General features: G+C 37.0%; 1 long non-coding RNA gene across 1 annotated transcript in view; it reads right to left on the bottom strand.

Moving 5' to 3' along the window:
• The window catches only part of LOC135418808 (uncharacterized), a 129,673-nt gene extending 112,114 nt beyond the window's left edge, over positions 1-17,559 (bottom strand). Inside the window, exon 1 of the long non-coding RNA XR_010432674.1 lies at positions 17,374-17,559. This is a non-coding gene — a long non-coding RNA (uncharacterized LOC135418808). The remainder of the gene's footprint in view (positions 1-17,373) is intronic.
• Positions 17,560-18,122: the final 563 nt, after the last annotated feature.

The raw sequence follows: 18,122 nt of genomic DNA, 5'->3' as shown, positions 1-18,122 counted from the left end.
ATAGAACTGAGATTGCAATCATTTCCCATATAGAGTTAAAAAGACGTCTTAAGAACTATACCATATATGAAAAACACAACATCTAATTTTTTTACAACAGACAAACAAACTGCTGCAAGCAATGAAATCGTAAATGAGACTCTCTCTCAGTATCTAAACAGCTTATTTTAGTTTCGTTTTACTCGTTGACAAAAACCAGAACATTTAGCAAGAGAAACCGCATTCCAAGAATTCTTTGCTAGTACAAGGAGCTTTCTGGGTCCTAAAGCTCCTCGAAACTCTCAAACAGCCTCGGAAGAATTAAAAATGGTTAATTTTCTGAATCGAGCACAGTTTCCAATGCATTACCAGACAATATCTTACACAAAACAAACAAACAAACAAAGAATGATCAGGGTAAATTAGAGCAAGAACATTTGCAAACAAGACACAGAAACATAAAGGGTGAACACAGCATTACAAAGAAAAGACAAATTTACACTGCAGTGCCGGGACTCTAACCCGTTAGGGACTCTAACCCTTTCTTGGCAGGACTCTAACCTGCTCTCTGTTTACACTGCAGTGCCGGGACTCTAACCCGTTTAGGGACTCTAACCCTTTCTTGGCAGGACTCTAACCTGCTCTCTGTTTACACTGCAGTGCCGGGACTCTAACCCGTTTAGGGACTCTAACCCTTTCTTGGCAGGACTCTAACCTGCAACTTTCAATACCTGGGACTCTAACCCAGCTTTAGGGCTAATGCTGAGGCGTCCCCCAGCTCCCTTTTGGGCGATAGCGTCCTATCCCCACCAACTTAATTACCTTCTTTTATAAACTGCAGTTCAAAACATAAATACCTCTTAATTTGAAGCAGGAGGTTCTTGTCCACCGTTGCGCAGATCCAAGGGGTCTGGGAGACTCTGCCGACAAAAATTCAGTCGGGGGGCCCTGAGAGCGTCCCGGCCCCTTGGGTCCTGGCTCAGGAAGACCCCCGCTCCTGCCTGGCTCGCCAAATTGATGCCAATTTTATGCCCCAAAACAAGGCGCGGAGAAACTGCTCAGAGACAGAATTTCAGTCTATAAGCAGGAGGTATTTATTTCACGGCCGGGGAGCAGCCAGGTCGCCCTGGACAAACTGCTCCAACTCGAGAAACACACAATCCAACTTTTATACACGTTTTGCCAAGCAATTACATCATATATTATGAATATTCATTACATTGCAACATCTACTTTTAATATTCATAACAGGTGGAGTTGAGGCGGAGTTAGAGGCGTGGTCCTTAATTTGGGGAGAACTTCGGTGGGAGTTCCGGTCTTCCTTCATCATGAACCTCGTGTCCTTTTCATCATCATCCTCCTAAACTTTTGAACCTTCCCTAATTTGGGTAGCTTCCTTATGAATTTGGCAGAGAGTTTCGGTATTTGGCACCAATACCTAATTTCTTGGCATGTCCCTCTCTTTATCTCTTTGGTTTCCTCCCCATATGTCTCTTTTTGTGTGTACTAGCATTTTCTGTTCATGTTTATGTTCTTCTGTGTCAGCGCGACCTGTACCTCAGTGAATTTATTGCCTCCGCTTTCTAAATGCTGAATTCTATGTGCCTTGCTAAAGCTTGCTTTTACATTTTGTGCTTAACTCTTTATATTGCTTAAATTCGCTTTTCAGGTGTTACCTGGCTTCAAAAGTTACAAACTCAGAGTAAAACAGCAACGAAATTTTTTTTCTCAAATGATGATTAAGTATCCTTCTTCCAGGAATTGTTCACTAACTGCATGCAATCTGCATGTAGAAATATTCCAAAGATCACAGTTCCCTCAGTTCCATACACCAAATGATACATATTGCAAGCAGTAATCTAGAGTGTCCTCCTTCAGGTCTATCTATAGCTGGCCACACATGGATTGCCAACACCAAACCTGGCTTAATTATTTCATTGCTTTGTTTTCTCTCAAGACATTGGAACTTTGTTACTATGAACTGTTCTACTTCTCAGAGCAAAATCTTTACAGTAAGAAAGGATAAGACCCATCCTTGAAACATTCAAAACTCAGAGATTCTACTATAAATCAGGAAAACCTTTCCTTCCCTTACAACCGTTCACATAAAGATTTATAATGGGCCAGTAAAGAGAGTCTGAAAAGACAGTCTATAAAGATATAGCTCCCCACAGTAGCTTTACCTCTTTACCTACAACAACCTAGGGGTAGAGGATGCTATGTTTCCATGTAGAGGTGCCTGACAGAAAGATGAACGTTTTAGTTGCAGGGTCATATTCTCTTTGTCTGTTCGAGACAAAGTATTTTTTTTTTCATTAAAATTGCTATTTCCACCTAATGCACTTCCATCCATCTATACAATTTTCTTCTTATGCCTGCCTAGCTCTTCTCCAGAAATAGTTGTTCTTTTATTTGGCTACTGTTGTGTACTTTGGGAATGTTCTCCATACTGCCTGAACTCTCTGATTTTTGTAAAGGGTTCTATTATGACACGAACACAAGTCTTGAAATCATATTACTGTCCCAAAGTGAATAATCATGACCCTCTAAAAAAAGGGCTTCCAAAGGTCTCTCTCTGTGGCATCCTGGTGTCTGCCACACATCAGCAACCATTTTCTGGGTAGAAGATGAAACCAGTTGTATTAGGACTGATTTGTTCCACGAGATGCCACAACGTGAAAAAGTATATCAAAGTGAAGATAATTTACAGTTATCAAGGTAGTACCTGTAATCTAAATAGTGATTAGTCACTCCAGAGGGAATGGCTCTTCAGTTACATCCTTGGAGTTAGAGGAAAATTCTCTTCCCATGTGTTGAAAAACTGGGCCTTATTAAAACCATTCTGAACTTACTTCTAATTCAGAAGGGCAATTAGTGCACTCCATGGCCACTCATTCTAATTATGAGAGGTACTAATCACCTCAAAAACCCAAGAATCCATTTCTCCATAGAAAACAAGGCAAGTTTTCAGTTAGCTTCAGGAATTCTAATTCTATGTCATTAAAGTTTTTATCTACATAGTTTAGGCTACTTTACTTTGTTGCACATAAACCAACACATCACAGGGGTTTGACAATGCTTGTACTGAACAGACAGACATGCATCTTTTTTTTAGACAGATTAATAAGAGTTTTTATGAAGGAGAGAGCTCATTTAGGAATTATGTCTGAGACTGTATTGCAAAGCCTTGTCTGTATGAGTACCTTAAAGGTGATAAAATATTTAAAACTACTTTAATGACTCTATTCTTATCTCTAAAGGAAAAGAAGGGGGGCTGCAATTCACACAGTTAGTGCTTAATGGAAAAGGTTTATGTACTGCTATTTGTGTGGCACAGCCATTTGTCAACTCTTTCTTCTACAGAAGGAAAAAAAAAATATTCTTAAAGGTCTCGCACCATTCCTTACGTGAAATTACCCATCCCCAACTTCAAGAATCCAATGTTAATTGTAAAATATGTGACTCCTAAGTTACTCCATCTGCTCACAGAATTTGAAAGTCTAATGAGGAAAAGTACACCAAACAACTGAAAGAGCACTTAATGAGAGAGGCTGTTTTCCCCTGATGGGAATCTCTTGATGACCATAGTTCTGTTTTTCTTAATTTTCATAGCCTTTTTACACTGTGCGAAAACTGCAGATAAAATAGAGGGCACATTGACTTAAGTAAAAAGTCTTTTTCATTAGCTCTAGTAAAAAAAATAAAAAATGAGGGGGTTTTCATTAGCTTCAGTGGCAGTGCTTTTATGCCAAGGTAAATTTTGGTGGAAAAACTTCAGCCAAATTCACCTGTATTTTAACTGAGAAAGACTGGCAAAAAATCAGCTCCTTTTCCTCTCACTTGGCTCATTCTTTTCCAACAATGTGTTTTCTGGTGTTGAACAGCCATACTTTTTAAAATTTACGTTATATTTATTCCCTGTTTTTATTAATTTTCTCCACGGTAGACTGGATTTTCCATCCAAATAATGCTGGGTTCTCATCTATGAAGAGAACTGTTCTGTAGTTCTCTATGTGGCAGAAAGGTCTTAATGGTAATGAAAAACATATTTTTTCACATTAGAGTGAAGCACACTGTATCATTAAAGCAAGGAACTGAGAGTTAAATGATCGAGGTCATCGAGCAGATGCAGGCAAATCATTTAGAACAGCCTTCCCTAACTCATTAAATCAGACAGCCAATTTAGATTTCACATATGCAACATCCATGAAAATCAGGTCAATCATCTGAAGTGCCCGTACCTGAGTTTATCACACATGCTTTATGAGATAACATTGAAAATATTTTGGTTCTTCCACAAAGGTACATAGGAAGATTTAACTAATTAATTTAATGTATCACTATTACTAAGTAATTAAACCTCAAAGATCCACAGATGAAAGCTGCTAATGAAACTCTACCATTAAGAAGCTGGTGTTAAGAAATGTGCAGTTGATGGCAGCAATAGCAAGTAGTTCTAATGAGGTCACAACATACCCCTCTCACTTCTTATTGGGTGTAATAATCCATTTGGATTGGAGAAATAATGGTAAGAGACATTTCTCCTTTCATGACTATAAGCAAAGAGTGTGAAAAGATACTGTTCAGTCTGTTGCTACAAATTCTGACACTGAATGGCTGACAATTGCATTTCTGTCTGAAAGAAGCCATTAAATGTTTAGAAAGACGAGAGAAGAAACTGATTTAGAGTGTAACATTATCCTCTGACCTGCTACATACAAATAGTAACATGTCCTAAGATTAGAGAGCATGTCCAGGCAGGATGCGGAAAGGTTATATCTGATGAATGATGCAGCATTATTAATTGCTGACTATATGAGGTAGATTCCAGCAGAAAGATGCATCCTGTATCTTTTACTCTGTCCCCCACCTCCCAAAAATGTGCAGTTGTATGGAAAAAACTGTATTTTCTACCACTTTGTTTAAGAGTCATGGGACATTACCTAATTCATGACGTTAAAAAAAAATTAGCTAGAATTAGCTGCTGCCATAAAAAGTCTGGATTTTGCAGGTTTGAAATTCAAAGTCAAATACCGTAGGTCCCCCTCTTACTTGCAGTACTCCTCATTTAGCAAGCAGAGACTTCATCTATGCCCTACAGATCAATTTGGCCTTAAGCAGATTATGCTCATCAGCTACCAGCGTAATCATGTTTGCTTATTATTTTACAAGTCCCTACAAAATAAAATATCAGGGATGAATGAATTGTATCAAAGATGATGAGCATGACCAGAACTTCAGAACTAGATCTCATACTGGAAAGCCTTTGATGGACAGGGCAAAGGAGACTCCAGTTCACCTCCCCCCCCCCCCAGCTGAACTATCTTTGCTGAATCAAGACAGCAGAGAAGCCACTTCTCAGTTTTATTATCAAACAAGGACTTGAAAAATTTTAGGCTTGGAAAACAAATGCAAAAATTGCAGGAGCTACTTTTTAGCTTAGATATACTTTTTGAATACTAACCAGTGCCTAATATCCAAAGACATTAAAAGCTATCTCCCCTCCTTATTTCCTATTATACCAGATATTTGCAAAAAGCAGCACTTTAGAAATCAAACCTTTTTGTGAACCCTTTCTTTTCACTTTGAAAAAAACCTCAGAACTTTCTGTCAAACCAATTCATTGATATAAAAAGATTTTCCACAGCTAAAAGCTGTGCAATATATTTAGCACATCATGAGGGCACAGTGTCAATTGTTTATAGCAGTGGAGATGATTTTGCTGTTTACTTCCCTGATCACCACCTTCTACAGAAAATTCACAATAGCTGTTGCATTATGTAAAACTGTGTTCAACAAAGCCTGTTTTCCACAATTTTTTTTCTATTGTATATTGAATTTAGTTAATGTGAAATCTGTCAGATGTCAGATCCTTAGTTATGTTTCCATGCAATTAATTCAAGTATCATAAATAATTAGAAACTATAGAAGTGAAGGAGTATTATTTTCCCTGGCTGAGGCAGGACAACTTTGTCCCAGCTGAGCCAGATTAACTCTTCTGAGATGCAATATTTGAGGATCTGTTCTTCAGAAGTGCTATAAGGACAATATTTGAGGATCTGTTCTAGAGAAGTGCTATAGACTATAAGGACTTCTTGCCCTGCAGGATCATGCAGTACTAATTACTACTCCTGTCATTTACCATATTATATAATGGAGAACTGGAAAAAACCAACGAGACAGTAGAAATACACCACTGTTTCATGATCCTTTAGCTAACAGTGGACTGGATTCTCTCACAATTTAATTGTGTGATTTTGCTTTAAAAGACAGTTGAATGGAAATGGTACTCTGAAAAAAGACATGCCGCCCACAGAAAAAAAAGCAGCACAGAAAGAAACAGTGACCATAAAGCAGCAACTTACATTTGGAAGGCAAAGAAACCACCAAGACTTCAATATCTAGGCAGACAAGAGCTCAACAACCTGCCATCTCGTTCAGATTGCAACAAGAGAGACTGAAATACTTTTATACACTAGAACAGTGACAGCTTTTAAAAGACATAGTGTGTAATCCAGAGGAGTGCATAATAGCCTTGGTAAGCAGAAAGAGGATAAATTACAACAGTGTGATGGCTTTATTTTTTAGGGAAAGTAATTTGGTACCTAAGTTGGGCTAAAGACCTTTCTTTCTATGAACTGAGGGTGGGATGAATGAGTTGCCATGTAGCATCATTCACTACCAGAAGCATTGGAAAGCATATTAACAGCTAATACTACGCCATTATCAGATACAATATGAACAGACAAAAAGCACATTAAAATAGTCCTTCTGTCAACAGTTCACAATTTACGGTTGCAAGGCATGAAAAACCCTCTTGTTTTCCAGTCAGGGACTTTTTACCCCATTCTTTGCATTATAAATATTCCAGAGTACAAAGCAGCAATGGCTTCAGCACTGCTTAGACTACTCAGAGCTGATGGTTTGCAGAAAATAAACCACTGTCATAAAAAACCCATGCAAACTGCAGACAAGATAAAGTGAGGAGACAGATCAAAAGCCCAGGAAGGTAAGGGTCACCCATGCACCATCAGCACACCCCCATGGAGATTACCAACTCCTTTATGCAACAAGATCTGTTTTACAAGGTAGTACTGCCTTTCATAATAAGCACTGGATCTTCTAACCTAAGCAGCAAAGCTACAGCAGAGCAGTCCACCCCCAGTCTACCCAGCATGAGATGCCTCTTCCAGGGAATCAGTAAAAAAAAACCAGGCACCGCCATTCCAAATGGGAGAGAGTTTTTAAGAATTCAATGGTTAAACTGAATTTGATTATTTTTAGTCTTTCCCCCCCCCCTTAGTATAAACTAGCAGCAATCTGCTTTCATTACTTAGGTAAGATTTACATGTTGAAACCTATGTTACTTGTGGCACAGGATCATGACACATGTGAGGACATAAGGAGATATTAGAGAGGAAGTGCAAATCCTGGGGTCTTCAATCACTGGAATGGACAGCTGTCAGCTCAAATACAGTATCAGTTAAAACCAACTGCTGGAAGGATAATTGAAAACATAAATTCAGTGAGGGAGATCATTGTTATGAACAGCTGTTCTCCAGAGCTCTTGTTAACTGGTGGCATCTACAATTCCTACAGGAAAACCAGGACACCCTTGAAATAATTCTACCTGTGACAAACTTCTATAATAGAAACAATTAATTCAGAAATGCAGAGTGACAGACAGGATCCCTGAATTACAGAGCTTTGGCTCTGATGTGCTCTTCCAGAGGTCAGTCAGTGTGTCATAAACTTAAATGGAACAATAATTACTGTGTTGAAAAACCTACACTTGATTAGTTTTCTTTTAATTTAGTTCATATGACTATAACACTCAGGTAATAAAACAGTCATACTCACTTTGAAAATCAAAGAGTTGGAGGCCTACACTCTACAGCTGGCAGGAAAAACTGTGAATACACATAACTGCCTTGATCTTAGGGAAACAAGATGCACTGCAGCTTGCAAGATCACTGCCAGAGCCTCCTTCCAGACAAACTTGTGTAACCACAATGATAAGAGGGGTGTGACAGCCCAATGAGGCTGCATTGGATTGCAGCTTAAAAGATGAGTGGGAAGTTGCCAGTAGGACTTGGACAATATTTTGATGTACTGAAGTGGATTTGATTCCATAATTAAAGGTTCAGTGAGCCTTTAGATACTGTCTTTTAGAAGACACTCTGCTGAAGTGGTTAATGGAACTGGTAAGGAAGGAAATTAACCAGCTTAAATATTACTGGAAATCATCCCTGAATTTTCAAGACACAATAGCCATAACAAAAATGCCTTAATTGTACAGTTGCAAAGATCTCAAAATGACAAAAATAATCAGGTAAACGTAGCTGCCTTACAGTACAAATGCAAACTGCAAACACGCTTCTAAGGAAAATACAACTATAAGAAAAAGATCAAGGCCTTAATCTAAGCACACCTTCCATGATTGTGAAGAGTGTCTTTAACAAGGTGGTCCTAGGAATTTAAACTGAACTGTATTTGTTAGTGCATCATATTTAGTATGTTCAGACAATGCAATTAATAACCAGCTATTTTCAGAGCTTGCAAGCCTGCACAGCTGCTTTCTAAATGGCAATACCTTTAACGTGAGGTTATATTTGGAAATTTGTATTCTGACCAATAACAACCAACATGTACAATTGCTGTACAAAAACAAAGCCTGACAAAGTTACTTGCTTTGGGTGAAATTCATAATCTGTTCCAGACTGCCTGAACTACCAAGAATATCTCTTTGTGATGAAGTCATTGCTGGCTTCTTATCTAAATATATATGCAAGTTATAGGAAAAGGAAGCTTATTTTTAAAGAAAAAGTTATTGTTGTTGGAAGCTTGTTCTCAGTGGCAACTAATCTATTGATGTAACAGCTTCTATTTCAGTATTTCTTTTAGAAGAATTGTCTGAAAGCATTGTTATGTCTTCAAATGTATCACACAAAAATGAGACTATGGGATGGATTGTCTCTCTCTATTTATACACCACACTCTCCAAACGTCTAATTCTTCCAGACACTATAATCAGTAAAGCTTTGATAGTCTTAGATCAATGCCTAATATCCTAGCTCTAGCAAAATAAAGCTTTTTGATAACCACTCCTTTCAAGCCTCTATTCATCATAAAATCATAGAATAAAGAAGGTTGGAAAAGACCTCTAAGATCATCGAGTGCAGGCTTTAACCAAAAGGAGTCCTTAAGAAATTATCCCAGATGCAATCTGCAAAGTTGTGTTCCACCCTGCTCTAAGAGCAAAAACACACCCTCAAGCCTCCAGCCGAAGTTCAGAAATTATTTATCTCCCTCTGCTTATCTAGTGCTGGCTGGTCAAAGAATTTCATGGTTCTTATTTCATGGAATGGAAGGTGGAACCTGGAACAATCCAAGTGTGTTTTCCTATTCCTGATCTCAATGGAAACACAGTATTAGTTTAAATCAACTAATTGTAATGCAGGCCAGGGACAAGGCTTACAGCATAACAGCACATGTATATCTAGAAATACAGTTTTATATAATCACAAACATTTGCAGTAAAGTTTGCTACAGGTTGCTTTTCCAGTTTTGTCTCAACTTGAAAAATGAAGGTTACCAAATACCTTTCAAAGACAATAAGGAGATAATTACTTTTATGTGTTTAAAAACTTAAGTATAACATGCTGAAAAGCATGTCTCTTTTAAATACATATATTAAAAATAAATAAATCTAGTGAAAATAAATCATCAGATGTTTCAGATTTTTATTGATGTGATATGTGGTGTTTCTGCTCAAAAAAGCAGTTTTTTTATATCTCGAATGTTTTAATCTTGTTATTCTTGAATAGCATCAAATCTAGAAAATACAAAAACTAGGATAATTTAAATTACATAATATTTCCATGTGACGGTGCACACACACTTGGCCTGGGTTACATCTCTGAGATTTGGATATTTAAATTTAATCTTTGCAATCTCTAGCAGTTTGGATTCAAAATGCTCCAAAGGTCCAAAGTGACATATCACTTCTCACTGAATTAGTGTATAAAGCCATCTTTAGCTAAACATCTGCAAAATGTGATTGTTTGTGGGGTTTTTTTTGCAATACAGAGAAATCATTTTGATCAAAAAATATGTATGAATTAAAGAGACATTGTTTATGTATATGCTTTTTCTTTTTAAATAATCTGATCCTAAAATCATTATACCCAATAATGAAAAAGACTGCATTACTAAAGATGCAGCATCACATCCTTAATCAGCTGAAAATGGAATGCTAGTGACCTGGGCAAGAGTCTCAAATTCAACCCCACATGATGTCCAGGAGTTGAAAACTTCAAAATAATCTCTAGGCAAGAGGATCCTTTAGAATACACAACTATCAAGCTTTCAGATTTCATGCTTTCTTCTGACTTACAAACAACAAAGACTGTACACACAGCTGAATTTGTATATTCCAACTTATTTAGAAAACTGAATTCCACAACTGCTTTACCGTATTTGAAATATCTGCTCTGCAACTTCTGATGTTTCAGGTATTACCATATTACCTTCCTGGTGACAAGAATATTTTCTTATAATATTAAATCCTCTTGTGGAATAAGTTTCTCTTTTCAGTGCCTACATCTGTTCTAGGAATACTTAAAAGAAAAAAATAACAACAGCAAACCAAAACAAAGCACTAGCGTACCTGCCTTTGCTTTCTAACAGACTCATACAGATTTCTTGCCTCACAGGATCCTTTCCCAAGCTTCTAAAAAAATTGCTGACATAGAAGCAAGGTAGTTTGAAAATCCAGGTACTCACAAATGAAAAGTCATGGTTTGTGAATGATAGAATATTAGATCTCCCCTGAAATTAGGCTCATGCTGACACCAACATCATGCTTAACATGCACTATTTCACCTCTTTAAAATATTTTTGCCTAGAGTCTCACTTTCTTTGGTAGGGTTTCATTTACCCTTTATTAAATCAGGTCTATAATTACTGTATGATGTAAAAATAAGCACTTATACTTTTTTATTATATTTAAGTTATGCAGATAATTTGAGGAAATAACACAACCATGTTGTTTTGGATGTAGTATTTCAGCCAAGTATATTAAGATGACATCAGAATCAGCTTCTTGAACATAATTCTGGCAAATAAATTTACCTTGCTACAGAACTTCAGGCATTCCATTCAGCTTGTAAAACATGTCCCCAAAAATTTTAAAAAATTTAAGCAAACTTCTAACCAGGTCCCTGCTTTGATTATCAACATATTTCCCCTTACTAGTCAACAGTTTTCATACTTGTGGAAACTTGGCTGGAGTTGGGAGATACTGTCATATGCAGCTGCAATTTGCTTCTGATGTTTGATGATCTGTTGCCATACCATGCAATAACTCTCCTTGCTCCAGAACAATTCCAGCACTGATACCAGTTTCTATTTTATACAGGGGAATGGCAGTATTGCACATCATTATTTAGTAAGACATTACAATCAATACAGGACAAGGAGTGACAGCTTGCCTGTCTCCAAACATTAAAGCAAAAAAAGTCTTTGACTACAAAAGGAACTACGAGGCTCATTTTTTAAACATGAGTATCACTGTTGGATGTTTTACAGTAATGCCTAGCTGACTCTGCACATGACTTCATGTGATAGTTTTTTAACCCCCACTAACACCTAAAGAGATACAAACAGAACCAGATCAGTGTGAGAAGGAATTTACAAAGGAGAGACCAAACACAGTTTAAAGGGTTGGCTGCATCAAAACCTCCTCTATGTTATTGATGTGCCAGCCCTGGTATTGACAGCCTCTTTCTGCAATGAGATGAACACTCAGTGCCTTCAAATTATCATATTTAGTCAGCTTAGCACCAAAATATAGCGTGACAATTACACAAGCACTACATCCCTAAGTATCCAAACACAGGTTAATTGTCACATTTGACCATCCTGAAACTACTGGTTTCACACAATTACCAATGTGTCTTTGGATTTCTTAAAAAACAAACAAAACAACAAAAAATCCGAACGAAAACAACAACAAAAACAAACAAACAAACAAAAACCCCACACCCCCTGCAAAAACGACAAACAAACCAACTAACCAAACAACAAAAAAAACTACCACACAAAAAAAGTCCCACAAAAACAGCATCCCAAAAAGCTCAGGAAAGAAACTAGTCAGAGAGAACAGAGAGTTTGATGGTAATACTAAAAATTCTGTCATAAGGTAATGTGTGTTCTAAGCCAGCTTAGGACCTCAAAAGATTCCTGTTTTGTTAGAAAAACATACCTACATCTTAACTAACTTTGCTTACTTTTTGTTTTAAGAGCTTCCCTTGCACTTTAACTCAGTGAGAAAACAAACACATAATTAAAGAGGGTGGTGCAGTATTTACTTGGGTGTTGAACACCACATAGGAAGCCTGATGTGAAACCACCACTTGCAGGGGCTTGGCCATGAGACAGGAGGACACTGACAAGCGATGCCCCATCACCCAGGTCCATACTGAGACTTACACTGCTCTATACGTGTGATGTACAAGTGTCACAAAGTAGGAATCACTATTTTCATTCTGGTTAGCAAATAAATTTTAGATTGTATGTCACTGAATATTGGAGGATTAGTCCTGTGGCTACATATCTGGCCACTTGTGGACTTGCATACTCTTAGAAAATCCCAGGAGAAACCAAACAAATGCTCTGGACCTTTCTTAATCCACAGAGGATGCCTTGTGCCAAAAAATACAGGGTTGAAAGAAAATTAGTAACATGTAACAGGAAATTTATTCCGATTAGACGAGAACCTTGATTTTCATACCTTTATCTAAAGAATGTTTTAAAATGATGATACAAAAGCCAAAGTTCATAAATCTGGATTCAGAACAATAAATCTCCTAGCAATGATCCACAGATAATTGAAAAATATTCTCATCAGTTTCAACAAACTGTAAATCAGGCTTGAGTACATATGTTGATAATAAACGTCTCTATATGCATTTCCATAGATATGCATCTTTTTTATCTGTATTTTTATATATCCAGAAGATGAAAGAGGTTGGAACATGCTACTTTCTAGATTTTTTCCCCATTCATTTTCTCTCGCTAATCAGTTCACAGTGATCTGTTTCTGACTGTGAAAATATCACCTCATTTTGCTCCAGTGAGATTTGATTTCTGATTACAGTACCACAAATGTGGAATGGGTAGGGAAAACTAACTGAATCACCAGTTCAGAATGCAAAAAAATCTCAGCCATGCCAGATTCTAATGAAAACCCCCAGTCTTAACAGAAACAGAGGATTCTTTTGCCTTTCACAAATTCTTTCATAAATTAAACACTCAACCCAAGAGGTCACACAAATCTAGAGATTTTTTTTCTTGAGTCTACTGACTGTTTTATATTCAAAGAGCATAGGAAATAGTATTTCTGCTTATGAGTTGGCAAAACTCCTGGCATAAAGGGAATACAAAAGCAAAATGTATGCTCTTCCCTTGAGCACTGGGGTGTGCATAACATGTTTTACATACTGAGCAATACCAACAAAGCAATATTTTTAATTTCCCCACAAAATACAGGCTGGTGTTCCCAGGTGCCCCATGAGCAGCCTTTATTTGAGCAGTTCTATTAACATTATTGGAATTCTACATGCATAGGTGGGTATAATTTGGTTCAGCTGATCAGAGGATATTTTTCTATGGGAAAATCCATATGTGTTAGTAGTATGAAATCCTCCCAATAAAAAAAAAAACAAAAACTCAGCCCTACATTGGAAGCCTGAAAGATTAGGTCCAACTAGCCATGGAGTAAGAATTTAGAGAAAAAGATAAAGGATACTAAGAAAACCATTTTGCACCTTTTTTTTTAATGTAGAAATTCAACTCTACTTTGATTACGCATTCAAACAGATGTTGTGATGGCCTTCTGACATTTCTTAACTAACAGGAAAAATAGAAAAATGGGAGTAATATGATTGTATTTTAAACATAACTTCCTAAAATCCACCCTATGCAGTTACTTTTTTTTGGTTTTGTTGTTTTGGTTTGGGTTTTTGAATTTGTTTTTTTCTGTAAGAAATATTTTATAAATAGAATTGATTTCTTTAGAAATATGTCACTAAAGGCATTTCAATTACATTTATAATATAGAACAAGGCTAATTAAAGATGGTAAGAAATTGATTTTTGCCAGTGCTATCTTTATACAGCAACAGACAACTACAAATGTGATTTTAATTTACTAGTATCAATTTTATCAAGTGCAGTTGATTAACAGGAAAACTGAATTGATTTTAAACTTAAGATCTCAGTTGCAAGGTTGCAATAATTTTGTGAGGTGCGATTTCCATAAGAGTTTCTACTGGGTACAATAAACCTGTTATCACTGAGAAGGTAAACTATATGCAGACTCAAATTGTAAGACACTTAAGTCTTTGCCTCTACAGACTCATATTTTTCAAAATTTATTCTGTAAATTTATTAAGAGCAGGCAACATAGTTACTCTGTTGATAAACTACCATTGCTGCAGATTCCCAAAAGAGTTCTAAAAAATAACAAGCACTTCTTTTTCTAATCCCTTTGTGATGGTATGGCCTCAGAATATCAACATCTGTGAAACACAGGTATGAAACATTTTTTTCTGCAAGTTTCACATAACTCTGTCTCCTTCAATAATTAATGGTGCAATTTTTCACTTGTAGTGTTGACTTGAGTTATAAGGCATCTCACTCAGGAAATGGATGACATGAGCTCAGCTGAACTTTGCCACAAAGATCCTGAAATCTTCAGCATGTTTACAAGTGTGGAGGTTTGCAGGATCAAACCTTGACTATAGGTAGAAGCATGTAATATTCAAGAGGAAAATATTTTAAAGCTCCTATTAGTTCTTAAAAGAACCAGTAGACAAAATAAATTCTTCATGTGGTTCACTGTTTGTGTATGTCCTATATCTCTCTAGTCTATCTTTGTCTCAAAGGAGTTCACGTCTGTATATGCAGCAAGAAGCCAATTTTAAAACATAACTTTAGTCAGACATTTCACTTCCCTAATAAAAAAACCAGCATCTCTCCTAACCTATGAGTCTGTGCTAGGACGGGAAAGACAAGCTCCTAAGAAAGAAAAGACAGAGGGGCAGGTGCCATATACAAATACTTCTAATTGCTGGGTTGTCATGCACAGACAGACATGATTCCAGTTGTCACCAGCTAAGACATACAAATAATGTCATCAACAGGGTAATCCTGCCTGTGTCACTGCATTCAACACAACCAAATCCATGTTCTGAACACAGCATTTTCAAAGAAAATTTTCTTTTTAAATCCTTGTTATGAACTTGATCTCTGCTAATTCTAGAAAAAGATATTTGGGAAGACTTTTCAGCAGCCTACTCAAATTTGTAGGAGCATGGAAATTAGATAGAAATCAGTAGAAAAAAATCAAGTAGTTCCTGGATTTTCTCAGTGTACAGTAAGATAAAGCAGCACATCTGTTACACTGCAAAACAGAGGCAAAAATCCAACTTATCAGCACACACAACAGCCTTGCTATAATAAGGAGGTGAATCTTTTATTGATGAAGTAATTTATTTCTAAGAACACATCTGAGTTTGCATTTCATAGATAGCAGGATTTCATAATGAAGGTATCTCCCCACAGGTAATTGAATATAATTCTGTCATTTTATCAACAGGAGTGTAATGTTGCCATTCCAAGGAATATAACATTAAACTTGTTATTACCAAACAGTCTATATCAAGTTAATTAGACCTAATAGCTGAGCTAAGTGACACACACTGCCATTAGTATTTATGGCATCATGCACTTACACCCTAATTCTGGAGGGTATTAATTTGCCTGTAAATGCTTTGTTTGGGATACTCTGTGGTTTTCTACTTTACTGCTAACAGGTGGGTCACAGTTTCCTCAGGCTACAATGATTTTAGACAGTTTTAAGACAGCGTTTTTCCCTCCCAGACAGGGCCTATCATTGTTTAAGGACAGAGGCTGTAAAATGACAGAACTTGCCATTTCAGAGCTCAACACCTCTTCAATACACTGTTAATCCAGCACTTTCCAAGGGATCGTATGAGGCCCTTCCAGCCAGACATTCTCAACAGCACAGCATCAAATGAAATCCTCCTGTAGATATTCATGCTGTACTGCATGGTACAAAGGATCTAGAATGAAAGCAGTGGCTTTTCCTTCAGCATTTACCACCTCTACTGACTTTAGCTAACTCTGTGGCTGGACACTACTTGGAAAAGTTGTCCTCTGTAGCCAGGTACATTCCATGATTTAATATAATTAAGAAGAAACAAAATCAAAGAAATGAGGAGGTTAACAAAGTCTGGTACCTCCTGTTCTCACTAGCTACACAGAAGAAAATAAAAATAAAGCTCAATACAATAAGAGGACACAGAATTGGAAATGGTTGAGGTTGGAAGAGCCCTCTGGAGATCATTTTACCCAACACCCCGCTCAAGCAGAGTCATTTAGAGCAGGTTTCATGTTGAATCTTATATGCTTTACATATGATGAAGGATTGATACTGCAAACTTCTACACTTGTAAGCCTGGTGAAGATTTTAGGATCTCTGCAAACAGGCTTCATCTGAACCCATCTCATCCAACTGTTCGCTGAATAAGTAACAGGAAGCTGAGTAACTCTATTTAAAGGTTTAGATCAAAACTCAGAAATAAACCTTATTATACAGATGTCTAGGTAACTTGTTTCTGAAATAAGTCAAGATGTAATGTTTAAAATAATCTATTATGTTAATATCAAAATACTTTTGGCATGACTCTCTGACCTTTAACAGTGCTGTACATACACCAACAAAAAAATCCACATCTTTTCTTAACAGCTTGCCACTCAACCTCTTGGTGCTGCAGATGGTACCAGACTTTCTTCCTAAATATCTAAGCTTCTTTAAGACCAAAGAGATGAAAGAGCCTTTCTTTCCCAGCTAAACTACAGTTTAGCTTTCAATTGTGATCTTTTGTGTTTTCAACAACTAAGGAATGGGGGAAAATTGTGTTTCATCTTCGTGCTTTTTCATCTCCATTTTCTGTTCAAAGTATAAAGAAAAATTCCAGACACAGTAGTGTACTAATGGCTCATTACATCTCCAGGCTAGGGAAAGCTGTATCTCCAGCTGTGCAGCATTATATGGGTCTACTTTTTCCCAAATTAACAGAAAGATTTTAATGGAGAATCCTGTAATATTCACTTTCCTGTTCACTGAGTGAAAGAAAGTCATGTTGTTGTCTAGAGTATGATATTTACTCAGACTATCATAGAAACATAGGAACATTCAGGTTGGAAAAGACCTTTAAGATCATTGAGATCAATCATTAGCCCAGCACTGACAAGCCCACCACTAAACCATGTCCCTCAGTGCCACATCTGCACAGCTTTTAAATACCTCCAGGATGGTGACTCCATAGTTTCCCTGTTCCAATGCTTGACAACTCTTCTGGTAAAGAAATCTGGGAGAAGAGACCAAACCATGGGGTTGTTGTGACTCAAGTGCAGGACCTGGTACTTGGCCTTGTTCAGCTACACACAGCTGACTTTGACCCATCAATCCAGCTTGTCCTGTGGTACCTTGTCTTCCCTATAAGAAGTTATGAAACAGCCCCCTCAGTATAAAATGTTGTTTGACTCCTGATTGAACAAACTTGTAGAATATTTTATAATCTAAAAGTACCTTAGAAACCTTAGTGTGAGTCACTACATGAGCCAACTGAGCATTGGTGGGAAAGGGGTCATTTTGCTGGGATTATGTGCCAAACTCTGAATAAGTAAACACCTCCAACTTTTCCTGTTTCCATCTGAAGGACTGAAGAGGATTGATCAGCTTCAGAAGCTTGCCAACTAACAATCAAACACTGGTAACAAGACACAGGATGACACTAAAACTTGTTTTGTATAAGGAAGCTGGGACTGGCAAAGGTATTTTGAATGTAAAGTGTTCATCTTAATGCTTAAAATTCATAGGGAAAAACATTACAGTCATATGGGGCTCTTTGATGGACCCTGTGAAATTAATAAGTGTTGGCTATTGATTTATAATGGAAAAGAGGCAGTTCTCACTACTAAATATCACAACTGCATTACCACTAGTCCTGTTATGAATTTTAATAGAATTGACACAGATTTAATGAGATTTAA

The sequence above is a fragment of the Pseudopipra pipra genome, chromosome 9 (assembly GCF_036250125.1).
Source record: "Pseudopipra pipra isolate bDixPip1 chromosome 9, bDixPip1.hap1, whole genome shotgun sequence".
Lineage (NCBI taxonomy): Eukaryota > Metazoa > Chordata > Aves > Passeriformes > Pipridae > Pseudopipra > Pseudopipra pipra.
The sequence above is the reverse complement of the archived record's forward strand: the minus strand, read 5'-3'. Positions and strand labels throughout refer to the sequence as shown.